Below are 19,634 nucleotides of genomic sequence, written 5' to 3'. Positions count from 1 at the left end.
TATTTTTTGTTTGTTTGTTTTAGTCAGTATCCCAATGCATTCCTAAGAGTAAATTAAGCAGACTCTTTCCTTTTGGTAGACTGGACTGCAATATCTCTCAGACATATTCACTATTAACACTGATTAAAATAAGAGTATTTTAGAAAAATTTACTATAATCATTCTTTTATAACACAAAATTTAGCTTCTGAAAACACCCTATAATAATACACATACAGGAAACACCTATGGAAAAAAATAAATCAATGAATGAAAAAAAAAATCAGTTAGTAATACCAAATAAATGAAGTTCATTTGAAGGATATTTTGTACTTAGGATATCCATTAGAGTGTGAAAAATGTTTTCCAAAATTATCCCTGAAAGTATAACTACTCAATGGACCTAAGGAATCTAGGATTAATAACTTAAAAAAGACAAATGGAAAAAATTTATTTCCTAAATGTGAAAATGACATGCATGTTTGTAAAGATACATATTAGTATAATTGTATGTTCATATATGTTCAGAAGACACATACTTCAAATCACTCAGATAATTTATTTAAAGTCACTCTAAGTATGAGTTTTCTGCAGAGAAAATGTAATTTAATGCATCTCCTTATGAATGTTTAAAATAAGATAGTTGAACAGATACAGACTGATCTAAGTATGTAAATAAACTCATATGCATATATGCATAAATAGGAAATATAAGTAATATATAACTGATATATGTTAAATTCAAAAGAATTTCAACCCATTATTAGGAAAACAGTTTAACATATACAATGTCTACCTCTTAGTCTTTCACTCTTTATTTAACACGAAGAATAGATGCTCAAGAAGGTCTTGCTACTTATTTGTTCTGTTTCATTTGTGTTTCAAGAACTTGCTAGAGACTTATCAGTATGTTCACTAAAGTAAGTTAAATTCTGTTTTAATGTTACATTATGCATAGAACCCAAATTATGTTTTTTGCAGTCACATCTATTTATTCTGTGTGTTCTCCAGGTCCTCTTTCCTTTAGGGTCATGCTCTTTAATAACCTCTATCTTGGGGATTATTAGCTTCATCTGTCCTTTATCTTCAGTTTACAAATTAGCTCAATTATTTTTTCCCCCAAAGCACAATAAAACAAACTAAAACTCTCAGAACCAAATCTTTATAAGCATAATTAGCATTTATTTGAGTACTCACTATGCTTCAAGCATTTGGCCTGATTTAATTCAACATGCCTATCAACCCTAGGAGACATGCATAATAGCACATCCTTTGAGGTACAGAGAACTGAAATAATGCTCACAACACTATCAGAACTAGGATTTGATCCTGGTTAAGATTCATATTTTGTCTGCTTAGCCACCGAGTTCCATTGTCTCCAAGGCACTAATGAAGACGCTATTTTTTTCCCTGTGGTATAAAAGTTTACCACAAATGTAGTGGCTTAAAAATGAATATTTATTATGTCACAAAGTCCATGGGTCAGGAATTTGGACAAATCTTGGCAGCTTCCTCTACTCAGGGATCACAAGGTTGGGTTGAAGATGTCATGGGGCTTTGTTTCCATCTGGAACTCTAGGTTGTCTTCCAAGTTCATATTGTTGTTGATGGATTTCAGTTCATTGTGTTTGTAGGGTTGAGGTCATGGTGTTAGCCAGAGGGTCCCTTCAACTCCTGGAGGGCCTATTAGTTCCAGTCGATATGACCTTGCTCAGTCTATCTTACAAAACCAGAAAGAGAATTTCTTTCTCTAGCTGCTGAACTTGGAGTCAGATGAAATCCCATCATCTTCACCATGTTCTGGAGGTTAAAAATGATCATAGACACTGAGGGAGAGGGAGACAGGGAGAGTCTGACTCAAGGACATCATAGAATTTGACCTACCACTAAGACCTGTCTTATCCTCTAAAACCTTGTGCTTTTCAGTTCAGTTTCGTAATAGAGTTCTATTTGCATTTTGAACTTTTCCAGCTATGCTGTTTCATTCTATGTTTGACCATTGCTGTGGGTGGGATGATATGTTTTGTTTCATTTTGCTTTGCTTATAAATTACATTTTAATTTTCCATCTTCTAGCATTAATTTTTCTGATATTGTTTGACCATCCTGTGCCATGTTTTTTTTTTTTTTTTTTTTTTTTTTTTTTTTTACCAAGGTCAATTTTCTCTTTTAAAATTGAATGCTAATTCATTGAACCTAGAAAATATTAACAATTCAGTATTACTTAAAAATTCTTCTTTCTTTCCATTCTCTTTTCTCTTACCTGGTTTATTTTTCTTCCTAAGATTCATTTGCCATTTTGCTTTTATTTTATTTTTTTAAGAAAATCATGCTATGCCATTTAATATCATTGACCTCAAGATTTCTTCCCAAGATTTTATGACCTTCTTACTCTTCCTATTTCCTTGGTAGAGTCCTAGGAATTCCTAAAATTCAAACCACAAATGCACATTTCATGAAATCTAGGCATTTATGACACAAATGATTCTCCAGCATGCTTCCTTGTCATTTAGCCACTTATCTGGATATAAATTTTCGCTCAGCATATAGAAACACCACTTTAAAAATGTTTCAGGTTTTTTTCTGTATGTAACTATTCAATTTTATTTTTAGCACATGAAATTACATTGTTAATGATTGATGCATAGCTTTCTGGAACTATATATTGGTATCACACATCAATGAGGTACTTTTTAATTAATGTAGGTTATACAAATAAACAAATTGTTACATAATAACTTCATTGACATGCTTGCTATATTGCACAGAAACACTGTATTAAACCAGAAATGATGTGCTAAATATAGCTTAGCACAGTACACATGCCTGTAATCCCAGAGACTCATGATGCTGAGGCACCAGGTCCCAAGTTCAAGGTCAGCCTCAGCAACTTACCAAGTCCTCAAATAAATTAGTGTGACCCTGTCTCAATAATATTAATAATATTAATGATAATAAGAATAAAATAAGAAGGGAAGGACTGGGGATGTAGCTTAGTGGTAAAGCATCCCCAAGTTCTATCCCCAGTATCACCCAACAAAAGTGCTGAATATAGCCCTTAGACAATAATTTATAACTACGTATGAATACTAGTAGAACTAAAGAGCCAAATAACACATTTTGTGCACAAAAACACCACTCACTAAGAATCAAAATTACTCAAAAATGTGAGTATCAAAAATACATAATATATCTGGCTGGGGTTGTAGTTCAGTGGTAAAGCACTTGCCTAGCATGCATGACTCATTGGGATCGATTCTCAGCACCACATGCAAATAAAATAAATAGTTGACAACTAAAAAATATTTAAAAAATACATAATATATAAATGAACCTCTACAATAACACCAAGAGAATTTATGGAAAGTTTTTCCTAAGATTTTATACTTTTTTCTTCTTAAACCTAGCCTTTCTTTCCACTTCCAAATATGATAAATTAAGAGATCATGAATAATATTCTTGGATTATGTACCCATGCTTTATTTTAGTACATAAATCTAGTCTCAGTGAATATACCATCAGCTAATGTATTAAACCATTTTAATCCATTTATATTTATTACATAAACTTGTTTTTGGAACCTATCAAATGAATACTTAATAGTATGATCCCTCAAGTTCAGATCATAGCATAAGGTCATTTTGCTTAAATAAAGAAGACTTAGAAATTCAGTTTGTCACCCAGCCTAGGGAGAGAAAATGGTTCACAGTATTTTTGCAGAAGATTATTCAGAATAGTAAGACAGTAAAATTTTATAGGCTTATAGAACTTTGGAGACAATGGAGTAATAAGAGGGAAAAAGTAGAAATTTCTCTTCTTACATTGTTGCTTAGGACTAGCCCTCTAGACCCTCCAAAGAAGTAACTCACTTTGCAAAGATGATACTTGAGAATATGCAGAAGGTGTCAGTCTGTTTTATGGAAATTGCTTCCAAAATGCAATAAGCATTTTCAATAGAAAATACACTTTTACTACACACACACACACACACACACACACACACATATTACACATATTTTATCTCCCAGTGAGTGGCCTTCTGAGGAAACTTCCCTTTTAATTAAAATAATAAGCTATTGATAGTTCATGGAAAACTTTACCATTTTAATGAATACCACTGTGCTTATTTTTATAAGAAGAATTAACTTATTTGTGTGTTTTGGGAAAAATGAATATTTTCCCTGGTGGGTTTGGATATATTGTATATACCTTTCATCTCCTGGGGACAAAGCCATCTGATCTTGTATGAGACTAATTAGACACTTTTTTTTTGTATTAAGTATCTCATGTTAACTGGAAAATATATTTTCCTCTGGTCCTTTGTGTCCTTCAAAAGAATCATGTCTTTCCTAACAAAATGTGAAATAAGCAGTATGAAACAAAATGGTCACTTAATAAAATGAGATCCCATTGTGATTATTTTTCATTACTAATTAGAAAGAACAAGGTTGTACGATTTGTTAATATCATTTACCTCAACCTTTTTGCTGCTTCGCACACTTGAAAATTATATTCACAATCAGGCTTTTGGACGAAGAATTCATAACTGGAATAAGTGAAATTCAGCACATATTACAGTGCTTTTTGAATATTTTGAAGCATAAACTTTGCCATTTTCATATGATCATTATCAGTGATGGAGCTAGATAGGTGATTTGATGTACAGTATATTATTGCTGTCAAATTTAGATGCGGAATTTGACGGGACATTACACATACAATTTTCACAACTGAAACAGAAACATTTTTTTCTTTCAATTCCTTGTTCTACAATCCTATCTAAGACATTTTCGAGCATGTATTTGATGTGATGTGTTGCAGATGCCTAGAATGTTAACACAGTCATTCTTTGTAGTTTCATCAGATGTAAAGCCAACTGGGAAATTAGACTCTTGCAGAAACAGACAAATCCTTGATTAAGAGCATGAATTTTGCTTTGCTTTGTTTCCAAATACTGACATTAGGAGGAAAAGAGGTAGAAAACTTTTTTTTTTAAACTGCATTTAATGTCTTGAATACTGCAATATTTCAAAGGAATATGTGTGACATTAACTACCTGCATACGCTCATTCCTTTTTAAGATCAGACCCAATATGAATTTCCCACTCATTAATCCAATTTACTTATCTTCGTGAGCTTTATTGCTGGTGAGTACTGCTGTTCTGGGATTAGTTACACAAGTGAAATGATTCAATCAGAACAGAGAATAAAGTTCTACCTTCTAAAGTACAGATATTTGATACTATAATTTTAAATTTTCCTGTTGCTTTTGTAGTTAACATGATATAAATATAAAAGTTGATTACTTTTGAACTTATTTTTTATAATAGTGTTTTATGAAATCAACATGGTAGAACGCTCATCATTTAAATATTATCTGACTAGACTTTCTTCTTACTCTAAAAATAATTTTTTTCAATACGTTTTCTAGCTTTCTGTTTTGTTGCTGCATGTTATCACTTATTTACTAAATATGATAAAATAAATGCAGTTTAAGTCTCCTTTATATAAAGTCAGGTGTATGTAAAAAATGAACAATATATACATATGTGTGTGTGTGTATATATATACATATATTTGTGTGTATATATATATACATATATAATATATATATTTGTATTTTGCTAAATGCTAAGTGATATTCTTTGGCCCTCATCATGGTAGTAGAAGACCACAATTTTCTCCTGTGTTGCTTTCTGTTGCTAAAGCATGTGCCCTGGTTTTCATTGACATTGAATTATTATCTACAACTATAAATCTTGAGTCAGTATTTTTTTTTTTATGACTGGCATTTTACAGGTAGACAGTATATTAAGCCAGCCTCCCACTTGGATAATGGTCTTCCCACTGTGCTTTATTAAGTTAGCCCACTCAGGTTTATGCTGCTTAATGTAAACTGACCAGTAATCTTCTATAAACTATTATATATTATTACAGATTAGAGAGATGGAAACCTCATTTTCAGTTTTAGAATTAAAGAGACATTGTGTTGTATAACTAAAGAATGAATTAATAAAAAAGGACATGACAATGATTTTGAATTGTTGTAAATTCTTATATTTATTTTTGAAATTTAATTAACCTGAAAACAATAATAAATATGAAGATATTGTTTGCTTTTAAAGTTAAATAGATAAACTACTAAAATATAGTTTATGAAATGATAATATTTATTACATATGAATGGTAAGATGTTCTCTTTTTTTTTATTGTATACAAATGGGATACATGTTGTTTCTCTATTTGTACATGGAGTCAAGGCATACAAATTGTGTAATCAAATTCACATAAGGCAAAGATGTTTGATTCATTATTTTTTCCCTTCCCCCCCACCCCCCCACCCCTCTCTTCCCTCTATACAGTCCTTCTTTCCTCCATTCTTACCACACTCCTTATCCCTAACCCTAAACCTAACCCTAACCCTAACGCTAACCCCTCCCAACCCCCTATTATATGTCCTCATCCGCTTATCAGTGAGATCATTCGTCCTTTAGTTTTTTGAGATTGGTTTATCTCACTTAGCATGATATTCTCCAATTTCATCCATTTGCCTGCAACTGCCATAATTTTATCATTCTTCATGGTAGACCAATATTCCATTGTGTATATATGCCACAGTTTCTTTATCCATTCATCAACTGAAGGGCATCTAGGTTGGTTCCACAATCTGGCTATGGTGAATTGAGCAGCAATGAACATTGATGTGGCTGTATCTCTGTAGTATGCTGATTTTAAGTCCTTTGGGTATAGGCCAAGGAGTGGGATAGCTGGGTCAAATGGTGGTTCCATTCCAAGCTTTCTGAGGAATCTCCATACTGCTTTCCAGAGTGGCTGCACTAATTTGCAACCCCACCAGCAATGTATGAGTGTACCTTTTTCCCCAAATCCTCGCCAACACCTATTGTTGCTTATGTTCTTGATAATCGCCATTCTAATTGGGGTGAGATGAAATCTTAGAGTAGTTTTGATTTGCATTTCTCTTATTACTAGGGATGTTGAACATTTTTTCATATATCTTTTGATTGCTTGTACATCTTCTTCTATGCAGTGTCTGTTCATTTCCTTAGCCCATTTGTTGATTGGATTATTTGTATTCTTGGTGTAGAGTTTTTTGAGTTCTTTATAGATTCTGGAAATTAGCGCTCTATCTGAAGTATGAGTGGCAAAGATATTCTCCCACTCTGTAGGCTCTCTCTTCACATTACTGAGAGTTAAGTTTTCTGAGAGAAAACTTTTTAGTTTGAATCTATCCCAGTTGTTGATTCTTGCTTTTATTTCTTGTGCTATGGGAGTCCTGTTAAGGAAGTTTGAGCCTAAGCCAACAAGTTGAAGGTTTGGAGCTACTTTTTCTTCTATAAGATGCAGGGTCTCTGGTCTGATTCCAAGGTCCTTGATCCATTTTGAGTTGAGTTTTGTGTAGGGTGAGAGACAGAGGTTTAATTTCATTCTGTTGCATATGGTTTTCTAGTTTTCCCAGCACCATTTGTTGAAGAGGCTATCTTTTCTCCATTGCATATTTTTGGAACCTTTGTCTAGTATGAGAAAATTGTATTCATTTGGGTTTGTGTCCGTGTCCTCTATTCTGTACCATTGATCCACCTTTCTATTTTTGTACCAATACCATGCTGTTTTTGTTGCTATTGCTTTGTAGTAGAGTTGAAGATCTGGTACTGCGATACACCCTGCTTCACTCTTTCTGCCAAGGATTGCTTTAGCTATTCTGGGTTTCTTATTCTTCCAGATGAATTTCATAATTGCTTGCTCTATTTCTGCAAGGTACATCATTGGGATTTTAATTGGAATTGCATTGAATCTGTATAGCACTTTTGGTAGTATGACCATTTTGACAATATTAATTCTGCCTATCCAGGAACATGGGAGATCTCTCCAACTTCTAAGGTTTTCTTTAATTTCTTTCTTTAGTGTTCTGTAGTTCTGATTGTAGAGGTCTTTCACTTCTTTTGTGAGATTGATTCCAAGTATTTTATTTTTTTCGATGCTATTGTGAATGGGGTAGTTTTCCTAATTTCTCTTTCTGAAGAGTCATCACTTATGTATAAAAATGCATTGGATTTATGAGCATTGATCTTGTAACCTGCTACTTTACTGAATTCACTTATGAGTTCCAAAAGTTTTCTGGTGGAATTTCCAGGTTCCTCTAAATATATAATCATGTCATCAGCGAACAGGGATAGTTTGAGTTCTTCTTTTCCAATTCGTATCCCTTTAATTTCTTTGGTTTGTCTGATTGCTCTGGCTAGAGTTTCAAGGACAATGTTGAATAGAAGTGGTGAAGGAGGGCATCCCTGTCTTGTTCCAGTTTTTAGGGGGAATGCTTTCAGTTTTTCACCATTTAGAATGATATTGGCCATGGGCTTAGCGTAGATGGCCTTTACAATGTTAAGGAATGTTCCCACTACCCCAATTTTTTCTAGTGTTTTGAGCATGAAGGGATGCTGTATTTTATCAAATGCTTTTTCTGCATCTATTGAAATAATCATGTGATTCTTAACTTTAAGTCTGTTGATATGGTGAATGACATTTATTGATTTCCTGATATTGAACCAACCTTGCATCCCTGGTGATCCACTTGATCACTTGATCGTGGTGCACTATCTTTTTAATATATTTTTGTATGCGATTTGCTAAAATTTTGTTGAGAATATTTGCGTTGATGTTCATTAAGGATATTGGTCTGAAATTTTCTTTCCTCGATGTGTCTCTATCTGGTTTAGGTATCAGGGTGATATTGGCTCATAGAACAAGTTTGGGAGGGTTCCCTCCTCTTCTATTTCATGGAATAATTTGAGGAGTTTTGGAATAAGCTCTTCTTTAAAGATTTTGTAGAACTCGGCTGAAAACCCATCTGGTCCTGGACTTTTCTTTGTTGGTAGGCTTTTGATGATCTCTTCTATTTTGTTGCTTGAAATTGATTTATTTAAGTAGTGTATGTCCTCCTCGTTCAGTTTAGGTAATTGATATGTCTCTAGAAACTTGTTGATGTCTTCGAGGTTTTCTGTTTTGTTGGAGTATAGATTTTCAAAATAGCTTCTAATTATGTTCTGTATTTCATTCATGTCTGTTGTGATATTTCCTTGTTCATTCCGAATTTTAGTAATTTGAGTTTTCTCCCTCTTTCTCTTTGTTAGTGTGGTTAAGGGTTTATCAATTTTGTTTATTTTTTTCAAAGAACCAACTATTTATTTTGTTAATTTTTCCGATTGCTTCTTTTGTTTCAATTTCGTTGATTTCGGCTCTGATTTTAACTATTTCCTGTCTTCTACTACTTTTGGTGTTGATCTGCTCTTCTTTTTCTAGGACTTTGAGCAGTAGTGTTAAGTCATTTATTTGTTGATTTCTACTTCTTTTGTTGAATGCGTCCCATGAAATAAATCTTCCTCTAAGTACTGCTTTCATAGTGTCCCAGAAATTTTGATATGATGTGTCTTTGTTCTCGTTTACTTCTAAGAATTTTTTTATTTCCCTCCTGATGTCTTCTGTTATCCATTCATCATATAATAGTGTATTATTTAATCTTCAGTTATTGGAGAAGGTTCTGTTTTTTATTCTGTCATTTATTTCTAATTTCAATCCATTATGATCTGATAGAGTACAAGGTAGTATCTCTATCTTCTTGTATTTGCTAACGTTAGCTTTGTGGCATAAAATATGGTCTGTTTTAGAGAAGGATCCATGTGCTACTGAGAAGAAAGTGTATTCGTTCTTTGTTGGATGGTATATTCTAGTATATTCTATATGTGTTGGTTAATTCTAAATTGTTGATTGTGTTATTGAGATCTATGGTTTCTTTATTCAATTTTTGTTTGGAAGATCTATCCAGTGGTGAGAGAGGTGTGTTAAAATCGCCTATTATTATTGTGTTGTGGTCTATTTGATTTCTGGAATTGAGAAGGATTTGTTTGCCGTATGTGGATGAGCCAATGTTCGGGGCATAGATATTTATGATTGTTATGTCTTGCTGATTTATGCTTCCCTTAAGCAGCATTTAATGTCCTTCTTTATCCCTTCTGACTAGTTTTGGCTTGAAGTCCACACATTATCTGAAATGAGGATGGATACTCCAGCTTTTTTGCTGTGTCTGTGTGCATGGTATGTTTTTTCCCATCCTTTCACCTTTAGTCTATTGGTATCTCTTTCTATGAGATGAGTCTCTTGCAGGCAGCATATTATTGGATTTTTCTTTTTAATCCAATCTGCCAGTCTATGTCTTTTGATTGATGAGTTCAGGCCATTAATATTCAGGGTTATTATTGTGATATGATTTGTATTCCCAGTCATTTGACTCATTTTTGTTTTTGACATGATTTGGTTTCTCCTTTATTTGGCTAATCCTTTAGGCTAGTTCCTCCCGTTGCTGATTTGCATTGTTGTTTTTCATCTCTTCCTCATGGAATATTTTGCTGAGAATGTTCTGTAATGCCAGCTTTCTTTTTGTAAATGCCTTTAGCTTTTGTTTATCATGGAAGGATCTTATTTCGTCTTCAAATCTGAAAGTAAGTTTTGCTGGGTATAAGATTCTTGGTTGGCATCCGTTTTCTTTCAGGACTTGGTAAATGTTGTTCCAGGCCCTACTAGCTTTTAGGGTCTGGTTTGAAAAATCTACTGATATTCTTATTGGTTTCCCCCTGAATGTAATTTGATTCTTTTCTCTCGCGGCCTTTAAAATTCTGTCTTGATTTTGTATGTTAGGTATTTTCATAATAATGTCCCTTGGTGTGAGTCTGTTGTAATTTTGTATATTTGGAGTCCTATAAGTCTCTTGTACTTGTTTTTGCATTTCGTTCTTCAGATTTGGGTAATTTTCTGATATTATTTCATTGAATAGATTGTTCATTCCTTTGGTTTGTTTCTCTAAGCCTTCCTCAATCCCAATAATTCTTAAATTTGGCCTTTTCATGATATCCCATAATTCTTGTAGATTCTGTTCATGATTTCTTACCATCTTCTCTGTTTGGCCAACTTTGTTTTCAAGATTAAATATTTTGTCTTCAATGTCTGAGGTTCTGTCTTCCAGGTGTTCTATCCTATTGGTTATGCTTTCTATGGAGTTTTTAACTTGGTTTATTGTTTCCTTCATTTCAAGGATTTCTGTTTTTTTTTCAGTATCTCTAACTCTTTATTGAAATGATCTCTTGCTTCCCATATTTGCTCTTTTAACTGTTGATTGGTGCGATCATTTAATGCCTGCATTTGCTCTTTCATCTCCTCCTTCAATGCCTGCATTTGCTCTTTCATCTCCTCCTTTGCTTCCCTGATTGTTTTAATTATGTACATTCTGAACTCCCTTTCTGACATTTCTTTTGCTGTGCTGTCATTGGGTTTTATTGATATAGTATCTAGGTTTGTTTGGGACATTTTCTTCCCTTGTTTTCTCATATTGGTCAGATGTCAGTGGGACTCTGAGATATTGCAGATTTCCTCTATTGGCTTATATTGTCCCTGTAGATTTCCAGTGTATCACCTCCCAGCCTTCAGTAGCCTGAAGTCTTGGAGGAACTTGATAATGCAGTGCTTCTGAAGAAAGCTGCCCCTAGCCTGCTACTGGTTCCAGGGCTTGGAGCTGACTCTGTGTGGAAAGGCTCTCACTGAGAGGCCTGCACCGTGCAGCTGGCCGTGTGGGAGGAGCCCACCGCCAGAGTGTGCAAGGCTACCTGGGGAAGACTCTAGCTGCCCTGCCCTGATCTGATAAGCCGCCCCTATCCATGCCTGCCACCCAGGCCGAGCTTCTCCCGGTGGGGGAGACTTGACCCATGGCTCTATTTTAGTCCGAGTCTCTCAATACCCCCCCTTCTTGTGTCCTGGGTTCTGGAGCGACTGGAGATGCAGTCACCCTCTAGTCCGCCATCTTGGATCACCCTGTGGAAAGAGCCTGCGGTCGGAGGGGGCAGGGCTGCCTGGAGAAGTCTCTGGCTGCCCTGCCCTGATCCCAGAGGCTGCTTGCGGGTCGGAGTTCTCTGTTGGCTTGGGGACTTGTGGCTGGCTCTGTGTAGAAAGGCTCTCACTGGGCGGTCTGCTCCGAGAAGCTAGCCTTGAAAGGCATCTCCCGCCGGAGGGGGCTGGGCTGCTTCAGGAAGTCCCTGGCTGCTTTGTCCTGGTCCCTGAAGCTGCTTGTGGGCCAGAGCTCGCCGCACTGGCTCCGGGAATTGGAGCTGGTTCTATTCAGAAAGGCTCTCACTGGGGGGCCTGCTCTGAGAAGTTGAGGTAATGTGTTCTCAATGTACTCCCTTTCTTATTAGACTATAGTGGGAGATAGGCTCATTTCCTATGGCCTTTATAACTCTGTAAATTTTCAAAATATAATGTATACAATTCTACAGGTTAAAGTCGAACTTAAAAGAACTATGCTGTCATCCCATAAATAAGGAAGAATAAACCAAAGTTACATTGTTTGCATATCACTGTGCAAACCTAGATGAACTTTTTCTAATGAATGAAAAATAGGCATGATTTACAAAAATCTGCATGTGATTACTTTTAATTTTTATTTTTGAGTTTTTTCTTTTTAGTCATAGATAGCATTAAAATTCACTTTGGCATAATTATAAAAGCATGGAATATAATTTGCTCAAATTCAATCCCCAGTTTTCCCCTCCTTTATTTCCTACCCCTGTTCACTTCCTCAACTCTACAGATCTTTGTGCTATTTAATTATAGACTTTTATTTTAATTAGTAGCTTGTGGATATGCATGATGGTGAGATTCACCATGGTATATTCATAAATGTACATTGGAAAGTTAGGATATATTCCTCTGTTCTCCCCTTCTACCATCTCTTCCCCTCCCCATCAGTTACCTTCATGAAGTCCACCTGGGTCCTTTGTGTATTTTGAAGGAATAAGCCCCCTTGTCTGTTTTCCTCACTTTCTTTCTATCTCTTTTTTCTCTTGCTTATTTTAGAATAGATACCACATATCAGAAAAAACATTCTGACACTGACTTATTTCACTGATAGTCTCCAGTTCCATCCATTTACCAACAAATGCCATAATTTCATTCTTCTTCATGGTCAAATAATACTATATTGTGTATACATACCACATTTTCCTTATTCATTCCTCTGTTGTTGGGCCCTTTGGTTGGTTCTATAGATTAACTGGTGAATTGTGCTACTATAAACGATGTGGCTGCATCACTGTAGTGTGCTGATTTTACAACTTTTGGATAAATATTGAAGAGTGAGATAGCTGGGTCATATGATAGTTTCATTCCTTGTTTTTCGAGAAATCTCCCTACTGCTTTCCAGAGTGGTTGCACTGATTTGCAATCCCACCAACGTATGGTATACTTTTTCCCTACAACCTCATCAGCGTTTATTTATATTATTACTTGCACTCTGATTACTGTCATTCTGACTGGAATGAGATGAAATATTAGTGAAGTTTGATTTGCATTTCACTGATTGCTAGAGATGTTGAACATATTTCATATATTTGTTGGGCAATTGTATTTCTGCTTTTAAGAAGTCCCTGTTTAGTTCTTTTGCCCATTTATTAATTGGGCTATTTGTTTTAGTTTTGTTTTGTTTTTGGTGTCAAGATTTTCTGAGTTCTTTATATATTCAGAATATTAATGCCCTATATGAGGAGAAGATAGCAAAGATCTTTGCCCATTCTGTAGGCTTTTTCTTTTCATTATTAATTATTTCCTTTGCTATGCAGAAGTTTTTTTGTTTGTTTTCTTTAATTTGATGCCATCTCACTTACTGGTTTTTTATTTTATTTCTTGCACTTTTGGAGTCTTGTTAAGGAAGTTGGTTTCTGTCCAACACGTCAGAGTCTGGGTGAACATTTTCTTCTAGCAGTTGCAGTTTCAGGTTTCATTCTTAGGTCTTTGGTCCACTTTGAGTTGACTTTCATGCAGTGTGAGTGGTAGGGGTCTATTTTCATTCTTCCACATATAGGTTTCCAATTTCCCAGCAACATTGATTTAAATGGTTATCTTTTCTCAAATGAATGTTTTGGTACTATTGTCTAGTAACAGATAATTATATTTATTTGGTTTATCCCTCTGTCTTCTGTCTATTCCACTAGTCTTTATGTCTCTTTTGGTGCCAGTACCAGGCTGTTTTTGTTACTATAGCTCTGTAATATATTTTAGGTCTTGTATTATGATGCCACCAGCCTCACTTTTTTTGCCCAGAATTTCTTTGGCTATTGTAGGTATCTTATTTTCCCATTTTTATAGCTCTATGAATAATGACATTGGTAATTTGATGGGAATTGCACTAAATCTGTGTAATGTTTTTGGTAGTGTAGCCATTTTAATAATATTGATTCTGCCTATCCAAGAACATAGGGGGTTTTTCCATCTTCTAAGGTCTTTTTCAATTTCTTTTCTCAGTGTTCTATAATTTTCATTGTAGAATTATTTGATATCTTTCATTAGATTGATTTCCAAGTATTTTATTTTTTTGAGCTCATTGTGAATGGAATAGTTTATCTAATTTCTTGTTTAGCAGATTTGTTATTAGAATATAGAAAAGCAATTGATTATGTGTGTTCATCTTGTATCCTGCTACTTCACTAAAATAATTTATTTGCTCTAGAAGTCTTCTGATAGAGTTTTTTTGATCTTCTAAATTTAGGATTATATCATCAGCAAATAGAGATAATTAGAGCTCTTCTTTTCATATTTATATCCCTTTAACTTCCTTCTTTTGCTTAATTCCTCTGACTAGAGTTTCAAGGACTATGTTGAATAGGAGTGGTGAGAGTAGGTGTCCTTATCTTGTTCCTGTTTTTAGAGGAAATACTTTGAGATTTTTCCATTCAGTATGATATTAGTTTTTGGTTTGTCGCATTTAGCCTTTACAATGTTGAGGCAAATTTCTTCTATCCCTAGTTTCTCCAGTGGTTTAAACATGAATGCATGCTATATTTTGTCAAATGCTTTTTCTGCATCATCTACAGAAACCTACATTTTCTACTGAGATAATGATGTGATTATCTCAAGAAGATAAATTGATTAAATTAACTAGAAATGACTTTCTTTTCTTTTTTTACTTTATTTTTATGATACTGGTGATTGAACACAGGGGTGATCTTCCATTGAGCTACAAGTCCAGGTCTATTTACTTTTTGAGACAGGGTCTTGATAATTTGCTGAGGCTGAGCTTGAACTTGCAGACATCCTGCCTCAACCCCCAGAGTCCCTGGAATTATAGGCATGCACCACCACCCCAGTCCTGACTTTCTATTTATTATTTATTTTATAATTATATTTGCATAATTAATTATTTATGAAACACAGTTTAAATAAAATTTCTTCATTAGAATGTCATCATTGCAAATATTTTTTTATAGACCATCTACTAATCATTGTGAATTTGGGGCATTATACTGAAGGAATAAATATATTTTATACCTTTGAAAAACTTGCCAACAGTGGGAAAAATTTAATCAATTGAATGAAATGTTACAACAGTACATTTTAATTGAACTGTTATTAAAACCTTTTTTCATTTATTTTTTTGATGTTTCCCATAACCCTTTGAGGTAAGTAAATCATTCTTATTCAGATTTACAGATGTAGAGATAAAATATTCAAGATGTTGATTAATCAGGCTATGCTGAATGCAGGACTTTGGGATGAATACTGTAGACTGTGATGAGGAACATGTTCTCTTTTCCTCTCTTCTATAATTTAATGCAAAGCAAACACAAAATCAACAATATGTGAACACTTGATCTTTTATTTATTGATACAACCTCATATCTCCTTATTTTAATGTTATTTTATAATTTATTCATTTCTATCTCCCTTGGACCTTGTACACAGAGACCACCAACCGTCTGGGAATATGTTGCTTCCTTCTTCAATCAGCAGCCTTCTGCAATGTGACTAGTCACACCATTGTTCTCCACGTTTGATATTAAGCAACTTATGCTAATAAACCCAAAATGTATTACTTTTATTGAATGTCTGACAATAGATGAGTATTTCATAGTCATAGAAGTGAAAACTATTCTTCTTTTCTACAAAATATATATGTTTGTATTCGTGTATATACACACCTTCCGCAATATTTTTTTTCACATTATGAATGATTTGAAAATATATTTTTATATGGATAACAATAAGATCATATGAATATTTTATGTCATATTTTAAGTTATTTGAACTAAATGATAAAGGGAAATCAAATTAGTTTGATATTTATGTTTTTAAGAAACAAAAATATGAAGCATATTTACAAAGTATTCACATGTCCCAATTGTAAGATGTTTTCAGATTTGAGGCTGAATGCTCCACTATATAAGTTAAACTTTCTGATAAATCTCATGAACAATAAATCATCATGCCATTGCTGATCAACTACAAATATGACTGTATTGCATAAGCAATTGTCTCTTGCCTAAAACTGATTACTCCTATTACCTGCAAAGTCACTTCACAATTTTAAATGAGACCTGGGGAACAGATATACAGATTGGTTGGACTCTTCAGTGATTGATAAGGTTTTAATTGTAAATCAAATTTTAATTTACTTACTCTGTACAATCAAGTATAACTTATGAAATTTAATGTGTTAAGTATTAATCCAGGCTATAATTGAGTTTATAGTTTATAAGGATTCATTGCCTCGGAATGCAGTGGGCAACATCAAAAGAGATAGCACACTAACCTGCCCACAGAATGAGCCTAATAAATACATCTTGCATCATCAATATAAAAAGTCTGTATCTGCAGTTTCTTCACTTAACATCAAAATAAGACAGGCAAAGCCAAATAAATCTGATTTGAAGTTGTTTAGAAAGATAAATTCAAAGTTAAAATGCACATGGACTTAATAAGTAATTTTTTAACTTGCATGTGTTTATTTCAGTGCAGTTAATATTATCATCATTGATTTATATTTATTGAAATCCCACTGAGTATTTAGTATTGGAACTGACTGAGCAGAAATAAAAACAATGAGATAAAATATTTCTAGAGTCCTAACCTTCACAAAGAGTATGTTTTTCATGTACTCATAAATAACATTAAATCAAAGCAGTTTACCAAGTTAAAAAAAAAAAAGGTGAAAATGCATTTATGGAACTCAATGTTTCTTTTAAAAGGATGAATTTTATAGTGCTTCTGATATTTTTATCCATTAATGCTTGGTCTTATCTCCATGAGATGGGTCCTAAACTGATGCCTCTTGAGAATCTTTTGAAGGCATATTGCTATGCTTCTTTTTCACCAAATCTAAATGGCCTTTTTACTTTCCATTGTCTGCTATGGTTTTTAAGTGCTTTTTAAGTCTTACTGACTCTTATCCTACACAGGAAGCATCAGTGAATACCGAATGTGTGGTTACAGTCAGGAAAGTCACACTCATTAAAATGATATTCTGAGGTTGTCCATTTATTTCTATTTATGAAATGCATATTGAATTTTCTTATTGTATAAAAGTCAAAGACTGATTGTTCTGTCAGTACTGGAGACACAGCTTTTGATCTGAAATTTTGCTCTTATCACTTTGTCTCCCCTAATCATCATAATAAGGAAATTATAATTCTGGTCCTAACCAAGAGTTTCTTTAAAGATAGTTTGCTGCTTGCTATTCTATAGCTGCAGGAGTATGTGAACAAAAAGTCTGCACTGAGCTACTACAAAATAAATAAATAAGAACAGAATGTTTTATTCGTAGGTCTATAGATCAACAAAACGCTGCTGAACTATAAAAATGCAAAATTATAGTGCCTTAAATATTGAACTTATTTTTCTGAACAACAGTAATTTTCTTCATGTCCCCAGTCAGTTTTGTGGCCTTTTAATTGAAATTAAAGTTTCATAGAATTAGGATTATTTTAATACTCACCATTAGGAAAAGCATGTTCACTTATTTATTTATTTTTGTGTGTGTGCTAGTTATCATGGGGGGGGGCACAAGTATTTAGAACAATTGGAGTCTTCTTGTTACATAGTGTGATACATTGTATCATTATTCAAAATATATTCTGATCACCCACTTTAAGAATTACTGACCAGGACTTAGTTTGGACTCCCTTTCCATCAGCCTAGAACCCGAAATGCAGGTGATAGCTGCTGTTTTGCACATGGTTGGAGTGTGTTCCCCAAGGGTTCCTGCATTGAAATTCCATTCCCATTGAGGGATTTTAAAAGGGTGGGAATCCCACAATGGGGTTTAGAGGTGAGGCTTTTAGAGCTGACTGGTTTACAGATGGTCATGAGCGTGGAGCCCTGGTGAGTGAATCCTGATGACTTTGCAAGAAAAGGAATGAGACCAGAAAAGCATTCCCTGTTACCTGCCCTCGGATGCTCTGAGCTGCCTGTGACTCTAACAGCAGGAAGACCATCAACACTACATGTCCTCCCTCTTCATCGTACCAGAACTATGAGCCCAAATAAACCTCTTTTCTTTCAAATGTTGCTCCACTTTAGGCATTGGTTTGAGTAATAAAAAGTAGAATAACTCATGACCATTGACCAGCAGGTAAATAAACCCTTTTGGGGAAATAGATTGTTAGGGTCATTAGTCACCACTCTGCAGTTGAGCCAAAGCTAAATAATACTAGGAAAAATTAAAGATCCAGAATAAAATTTTTAATCTTAAGTCTCTTTGATATATAGTTAATTATTAAATGCATGTATACTCAGTAAAAGTCATGAATTTGATTCCTAGGGTTTTGCTCAAACTTGTTTATTTGAATCCCATATTGGTATGCTCTGTTATAGAAAATATAATATATGATCATTCCCCTCTATAAATAACAACTAGGGACCTTTATTTTATGAAATTCCCTACTAAATATTTAAATAGAAAAGGCACTAAATTTCTAAAATGATTGATGTGTGTGTGTGTATATATATCATATGGCATTGTGTATAATATAAATATATTGATATAGCTATAATCTTTTAAATATACTATATTATGCTTTTAAAGTTTTCTCATCCAAGGTAAATAAATAAAGTCACCCTAATAGGTTAACACCTTTTAATTATTTTTACACTGCATATTAATTTCAAATTATTCCCTATGTGAAGCATAGAATCACCTATAATTATTTATTTCACTTTTATCAATTTATACTATCTACTTTCTTCTCAGGTACTGGTTGATTCTGTTTGATGTACTCTATTTTTCTTATTTTTCCATTCTCTCAGGCCTCATGTTGCAAATGAATGGTGAGGAACAAATTTTAACCCCTTTTCTGGTTAAAATAAGGGCAGATCCAAGCATGTTTAATTCCAGAAGAGTTTCTTTAGTTGAGATTTGAAGCCTTGAGAATTTTGACTCCCAAAATTTTCCTACTGGTCAATAGATAAAAATATCAGTAAGTCTCAGTCTCTCCTTCTCCATTTCCTTCCCCTCCCCATCCTCCTCTCTGTCTTCTTCTTCTTCTCTTCTTCCTCCTCCTCCTCCTCGTCCTTCTTCTTCTCCTCCTCCTCCTACTTCTTTTTCCTTTCCCTACCAGTCACTACTCCTGATTCCCTCATAAAACCCTTACATGAGCCCAAATGGATAAAAAAAAATGGTAAATTAAGTTGGTCATATATCAGATACTACAATTGTAGAAGAAAAAGTAATTGAATGATTCATAAAACTAATTTGTGAAACTGATTCTCTTTAGTGTAATGAGGTCATTACTTTATTTCCTTATTCCTATTTACCATTGTAATGGC

Source organism: Sciurus carolinensis, chromosome 6, assembly GCF_902686445.1.
Source record: "Sciurus carolinensis chromosome 6, mSciCar1.2, whole genome shotgun sequence".
In the NCBI taxonomy this organism is placed as follows: Eukaryota; Metazoa; Chordata; class Mammalia; order Rodentia; family Sciuridae; genus Sciurus; species Sciurus carolinensis.
Note: the sequence above shows the minus strand (reverse complement) of the source record.